General features: G+C 40.0%; 1 pseudogene across 1 annotated transcript; it reads right to left on the bottom strand.

Moving 5' to 3' along the window:
• Positions 1-1,112: 1,112 nt before the first annotated feature.
• Positions 1,113-1,426, bottom strand: LOC308560460 (small ribosomal subunit protein eS27-like pseudogene; annotated as a pseudogene). The gene has a single exon. The product of its transcript is annotated as a small ribosomal subunit protein eS27-like pseudogene (transcript).
• Between the last annotated feature and the right edge of the window lie 6,217 nt (positions 1,427-7,643).

The following is a 7,643-nucleotide window of genomic DNA, read 5'->3' on the forward strand; positions in this document are numbered from 1 at the left end:
CCAGCTGGGCATGGCTCAGCAGTTAAGCGTCGACCTAGGATCCAGACGATCAGGGTTCGATTCCCGGTCAGGGCACCATGCCCGGGTTGCGGGCTGCAGCCGATCAATGACTCTCTCATCATTGATGTTTCTAGCTCTCTCTCTCCCTCTCCTTTCCTCTCTCTGAAATCAATAAAGATACATTAAAAAATAAAATGGAAAAAAAAGTATGTTTTTATTGATTTTTAGAGAGTGAGAAAGGGAGAGTGAGAGAGAGAGAGAAACGTTAATCGGCTACCTCTTGCAACCTGGACATGTACCCTGACCAGCAATCTAACCAGTGATCTTTTGGTGCATGGGACAACATTCAACCAACTGAACCACACTGGCCAGGGCATGATCTATATTTTTTATGCTTATCGTTCCATCAGCTTGAGACCCTGAGTGAGGATGACACAGAGCAAAGCCTCCAGCTGACCTGAAATGAAAATATAGTATGAATGCAAACAACCTTATTATATGAAGCTGTTGAAGTTCTGGGATTACTAGTTACCACAGCAAAACGTATTCTATCCTAATTAATACAGTTAACTAACATTTTTTTATGGTATAGACAATGACATTCACAAGAGTCTGCAATTTTATTTTTCATATTACCCTACTTTGGAATCAAGACTGCATTTGCTTTCTTTGCTATATATAAATGTATGTGTTCAACTCACCATCTTTAATTGGAAGTCTTCTCTAAATCTTATTAATAAAAATCAGGTTTTATTACTATTATAGAAAAGTTTTTGCTTTTTTTCTATATCTGGAAATATTTCTTGAAAATGTGTTAATCTCACCTATAAAACCATCTGAGCATTTTGAGAAAATGCTGGGAAGTTTTGACTCCCACTTTCAATTGTTTTATGATTTATTGATCTACTTAAGTTCTCTGTTTCTTCTTGTGCCAATTTTGGTCCTTTTTTTCCTAGGACCACTCCATTAGGTTTTCAAATTTCTTTTTTTTTTTTTTTTTTTTTTGGCCCATAATCAAAACTTTGTTGAAAAACTGACACCAAAATAGGAGATCACTGTTGTATATTTACAAAATTAAATGTAACAACATTATCCTGGTAGATTAACTAGAATTATTGAACTGATAAGGCTTTCTGTGATATAACACAAATTCAGGAGGTTGTGTGGGTCATTAGTGTTGCTTTCTTCTAAATGAACACCCTTCTGTGAGTCTAGCCTTTCCTCCTGTTGGCTGGCACAACACTGTTGAACAACTTACACAAAGAACCACCGTCTGAGCATGGCTGAAAACTGTGGTGATCTTATAGCAACCTGGATATTTTACATCCATAAAATAAGAATTTGGACTTTGAACTAGCTGTTTCTTTTTATGTTTTTTCTTTTCCTCTTCCAAGGATGGATGTAGTAATTCTCTAGCCAAAGGCATGTTAATCCTCTCACAAGCCCAGTGGGTCAAGATCTCTCTCAAATTTCTTAGCATATGTTTTGATTGATTTTTAGAGAGAGAGGAAGGGAGAGAGAAACATCAATTGGCTGCCTCCCGTATGTGCTCCAACTGGGGATCAAACCTGCAATTTGGGTATGTGCCCTAACCAGTAATCGAACCAACAACCCTTCAGTGCACGGGAGGAGGGCATTCCAACCAACTGAGCCATCCTGGCCAGGGCACCATATAATTATTCTTAATACAACTATTTTAAAATTGTGTCCATAGTTTCTAGTTATTTTTTCTGCATTTTTTTGGTATTTGCTATCTATCTATTTTTCCATATATTTAAATTTTTTTTCAAAGAACTATTCTCTACTTTTATTAATCTTTTATTTCTCTCTCTTTTCTCTAGATTTCTGCCCTACCTTCCTTATGTCTTTCCCTCTAGTTAAAATTTCTCTATTGCTCTTTTCCTCACTTTATGAGTTCAATTTTTCGATACCTTTTAAAAATTTGTTTCCTGGTAAAATTTTTAAAGAGCTGAACTTCATCTAAATACAGCTTTATTTGTGTCTTGTGAATTTTGACATGTGTATTCATTATCACTCAGTTGTATTTCTTCATGATTTTTTTGAACCCAAGGACAATTTATAGTATGTTATTTATAATATATACAAAAGTTAATTTGCAATGCAATAAAGCTTTGAGAAGACAGTCTATAGGATAATGATAATGATTTTTTAGAATTTATTGAAGCTTTCTTTGAGGCCTAATACATGGTCTATTTTTGTAAATCATCTATGATATTTGAATGTAATGTGTATTTGTTTTTTGAATATAGATTTCTATATATATGTACTCACTTGAGCATATTAAGTTATTATGTCATTTCTGTTTACTTTTTGTCTATTACAATGATTTCTTAGTGACATACATTAAAAATTTCAGCTACAATTGTCAATTTACTTCTATTTCTTTTGCGATTGTAGCTGTTACTTGATATATGATGGATATATCAAAGAAGTTTATTTCTCTCTTATGTAACATTTTGAGAGTAAGCAGCCCAGAGCTGGTATAGTGAATCCATGACGCTAGGAACCTAGGCTGCTTCTTCTGTCTTACTGCTTTGTCATTCCTGGAGGATTGCCTCGTTGACATGGCCCTGGATGGTTCACCATGTCTTCTGAAAGACAAGCCCCTTCCCTCTGGTGTCTCTACATGGAAGTTGACTCATTGCTTCTGTTCACTTTCCATTGGCTAGAATGTCAACATATGAGCATTATTAGCTCTAAGAGACATTGACTATTTTGGTTTTCATTTTGGTGGCTGTGCACTAAAATAAATACATAAATAAATAAAAATCAGGGTTCTATTACTACAATAGAAAGGAAAAACAGATATTGGGAAATAGCTCTCTCTGACAAGGGCTCAACATTTTGTATGTAATCATTCATTTAATCCCTTTCTTTTCTATATCCTTCCTCTACCCTCAACCTTCACTCAGTTCAGCATCCTTTTTGTTTTGCCCTCTCCAGAAAATAAACTTCCAATCTTCTATTGGCTTGAGAGAGAAGATTTAGAGGATCTAATTGCTTCTTAAAAATTTTCAATGTAGCCCAGCCAGGCGTGGCTCAGCGGTTGAGCATCAACCTAGGGTCCGGGAGTTCAAGGTTCCATTGCCAGTCAGGGAAGTGCCTGGGCTGTGGGATTGATCCCCAGTAGGGGGCGTGCAGGAGGCATCCAATCAATGACTCATCATTGAGGTTTCAACTCTCTCCCTCTCCCTTCCTCTCTCTGAAATCAATAAAGATATATTTAAAAAAAAATTTTTTTTCAACCTAACCCACTTTTTCAGTCCTATCTTCATCCCCTACTCCTAGAGGTACCTGCCACAACCAATTCTTGAGCCTTTTGTGGTTTTGTATTGTCAATCTGGTTGCTTCATGGCTTTCCCTATTAGGATTCTCTTTTCTTAGTCTGCTAGGTCAGTTACTACTTGTCCATCTCTTTTCCAGCTTTTAAAATTTTGTTGCTGTGGCTTTTTCTCCCATTCTCTTTGATCTTGTTTTACTTTAAAAAATTCCTTTATTGTTATGTAGACAGGTTTCAAAAAGGAATGGTTGTAAATGTATGTGTTCAACCCTCCATCTTTAACTGGAAATTCTCTCTAAATCTTGTTAAATAATTTTAATTTTCCCCCAAGATAAAGTCCCATTTACCCTCATTATTTACAATGAAATATTGGTTCCTATTTTATTTTTTAAATTTATCTTGGAGGAAGGGAGGGAGGGGGAGGGAGAGAGAGAGATGGAGATGAAAGGGAAACATCAATTGGTTGCCTCCTGCATGTGCCTCAGTGGGGGATGGGACTCAAAACCTGGGTATGTGTCCTGACCAGGAATTGAACCCACCACCTTTGGTGTACTGGACAACATTCCAACCAACTGAGCCACACCAGTCGGGACTACTGGCTTTATTTGTATTTATTTATTTATTTATTTATTTATTTATTTATAAAATGTGGCTTTCCTTCTCCCTCTACATTTCTTTTTTAAAAAAATATATCTTTATTGACTTCAAAGAGAGGAAAGGAGGGGGAGAGAGAGAGATAGAAACATCAACAATGAGAGAGTCATTGATCGGCTGCAGCCCGCAACCCGGGCATGTGCCCTGACCGGGAATCGAACCCCGATCTCCTGGATCCTAGGTCGATGCTCAACCGCTGAGCCACGCCCGGCAGGGCTACTGGCTTTATTTTAAATAGATATACTTTGAGTGAAAATTTTCCAGTTTTAATTATGATTATACTATTAATGCTTTATTCATTCATTAAACAAGTTCATTTTGGACAAGTAGTATACATTGGGGATTTAACTGTAAATAAAACAGAAAAGGTCGAATGGCGCCTATATACTTAGAAGGGCGAGATAGTAAAAAAAAAAAAAAAAAGTAACTAGATTTTGATAAGTACAATGGAAGAAAAAAAGGAAGGGAAACTAATATTGACTGAGTGGGCAGGGAAGGCCTAAGCTCAATTGAAATTAGCTTCCTTTTGTTTGAGATGAGCCTAACAGATGGATAGGAGCTCATCACTCAAAGTATTGGGAGAAAAGCTTCCTAGGCAGTAAGGCAGCAAGTGCAAAGGCCCCTGGATTTGAGAAAGGGCTTGGGCATTCTGAGGAACAGAAAGGAGACCAGCATGTTAAGAATACAGTTGTGGATGAAAAGGGGCCATATACTAACCTGATGAGCTCAGGGAAGGCCTACCTGGTTGGCCTTGCAAACAAGACACCTAAAGTAACCACAAAGGATGGTCTGAAATGAAAACTTTTTAACTAAAAGCAGTTTATGGCAGGCAGTCATGTCTTAGGTTACAATCTTCCCTGACAAAAGTCAATCTTTACCTTAACTAAGCCTGTTTATTGTCTTTTGCATCTACATAACATTCCTTTGGAATGTCAGAGTAACTCCTCTTTTTCCATACCCCTCAGGGCACAACCAGTGCACCAGGGCAGAGACCATAAATCTTCAGTTGTTACCCTGTTCATTGCTTTTTTTTTCAATCCTCACCCAAGGATATTTTTCCATAGCTTTTCAGAGAGAGTGGAAGGGAAAGGGAGAGAGGGAGAGAAAGAAACATCGATGTGAGAGAGACATATTTACTGGTTACATCCCGTAACTGAGGTGCGTGCGTGCCCTTGGCCTGAATTGAACTCAGGACCCTTTAGTCCCTGGGCCAATGCTCTAACCACTTAGCCAAACCAGCTAGGGCAATCATGTTCATTGTTGATTTTTAACTATCCTGTGCCCACCTATGTAAAAGATGTATGTGTCTATTTTACTTTTCATCCAATTCCAACGGTTACCCCCCACTTTGCTTTCTTCTGCCTCCCTAACCTTTCACCAATGAATTTCATGTAACTCACTTATGTCTTCTCTTTTGATTGTAATGTATAAAATAAGGTGCAAAACTGCCATTCTCACTCTGGTAGGTGTGGTCCAGTAGTTAGAGCATTGGACTGCGCACCAAAGGGTCACATGTTCGATCCCAGGTCAACGCAAGTACCTGGGTTGTAGGTTCGCTCCCTGCCCCCCTTTGAGTGGGAGGCAACCAGCTAAAGGGTCTCTCTCACATCCACATTGATGCTTCTCTCTCTCCTTCCCTCTCTCCTCTCTCCTTCCCTTCCACTCTCTCTGAAAGGCAATGGAAAAAATATCCTCAGGTGAGGATAACAAAAGAAAAAGATTAAAATACAAAAGGAACTGCCATTCTCTGGAGCATTATCTCAATGCCTTGAGATTTTGCTTCTCAACAATTGTCGACAGTTAGGCTCAAATAAACTCACAAAAATTCCTTACAGGTTTGAATGTTTCTTACATTGACTTGATTAAGGAAGGGAGAAGTATGAGATGAATTTGGAAGGGTGAATGGAGCCAGATTATGTAGGACCTTGTAGGCAATGATAAGCAGAGTGACATACAGTAATTTGATCTATATTTAAAAAATATTTTTCTGGAGAGGGTTAAGCAGACACCAGAGGCTACAGTAGTACAGGCAAGATGACGGTGGCTAGGTTTGGATCAGAGTGGTCATAGTAAAGACTGAGAGAAGTGGGTGGATTTAAAATCAATTTTAAAATATTTTCCTAAGACTTGAGTTCCTCAAAAGCAGAAACCATGTCTTTTATCCTTAGGACCTAGTACAAAGCTTTGCACATCATAATTGCTCAGTGGATATTAGTGTAACTGATGCATGGTCACACAGGTTACTGGACTTTGTTTTTCAGGCCCTAGCCCTGGCTTCAAGGTCTCTGGAGAGGTCATGTGCCGCTCCCCCTCTCCGCTCCCCCAACCTCCAGTCACCATGTTATCAAAATGTGGTAGCAGGAGCTAAGCACAGTGCTTATTGTTGAGCCTGGACACTAATATTGTTCTCACTTTACATTTAATCTTTTTTTAAAAAATGTTTTTATTGATTTTTAGAGAGGAAGGGAGAGGGAGAAAGAGAAGCATCCACGTGGGAGTGAAATATCGACGGTCAGCCTCCTGCACGCCCGCCCCCTACTGGGGGATCTAGCCCGCAGCCAGGCATGTGCCCTGACCGGTAATGGAACCGGTAGACCAGGTCTTTTGGTGCAAGGGGGGACGCCCAACCAACAAACTGACCACACCGCCCAGGGCTAATTTTTTTAAAAATTGATTTTAGAGAGAGGAAGAAAGAGAGAGAGAGAAACCGATTTCGATTAGCTGCCTCCTGCGCTTGGGGATTGGACCCACAACCAGGGTATGTACCCTGATCAGAAATCGAACTCGACATCTCCTGGTGTCCAATGTGCTCAGTTAACGCTCCAACTAACTGAGCCACACTGCCTGGCTACCTTTAATCTTAAAGTTACATGACTTGGCTCAGATCACCCAGCTACCAACAGAGGAGTAGCTGTTTGCCACAGGAACAGGCATTTTCAATCCAGCTCTATACCCCCAAAGATTTCAACCTGCCTGAGCCTTGACAAATAATAAGAATCCTCACCTGGAATCTTTACCGGTGTGCCTGAACCTGGACGTAAATAAAATCCTATTCTGATCACTGTAGTCAAGACCATGGCGGAACACAATGGATGATGCTCTAGGTGTGGTTAAGCGCAACCATTGCAGTTTACTAGTCATCTTTCCACTCACTTGCAGAAAATGAAGCGCGCTGCTTTCTAAAACAGACTCGGCTTGCAAATTTCTGAGCAAGTCCCACCTTCCCTGAACCGTGGTTTCTATTTCGACTAAATGGGGTCGATAACACCAATCTGACTAGTAGCGTTGTTAAGATTAAATAAGACTGCTAATAGCTTTAAAGTGTCTAAGCACAGTACCTTCGCACGAAGTGGGCAAACAAATCTTAGCGAAGAACGAACACGTAAAAGCTGGTAATACTAAACTAGTCAGATTTAGAGTCTGGGTGGCCTAAGATGATGGCGTCAGCGGATTGGACCAGCCAAAGGGGGCGGGCCAGAGGGAGGAGCCAGGCGCGTCTAGCAGCAGAACTGAGCTTTGAATCAAGCGCGGTAGTTTCAGCGGTAGCCAATCCTAGAACAGTACTTCCTTTGGTCAGTTGTTGCTGAGGCTCACAGCCACGCGTCTCTTACTGAGATCAGTTCTAGCCGTTGCTACTGTACCCGTGTTCGACTCTTGCGTGTCCATCCGTTACGACTGCGAGGACGGA

The sequence above is a fragment of the Miniopterus schreibersii genome (assembly GCF_964146895.1).
Source record: "Miniopterus schreibersii genome assembly, chromosome: 8".
Taxonomy (NCBI): Eukaryota; Metazoa; Chordata; class Mammalia; order Chiroptera; family Miniopteridae; genus Miniopterus; species Miniopterus schreibersii.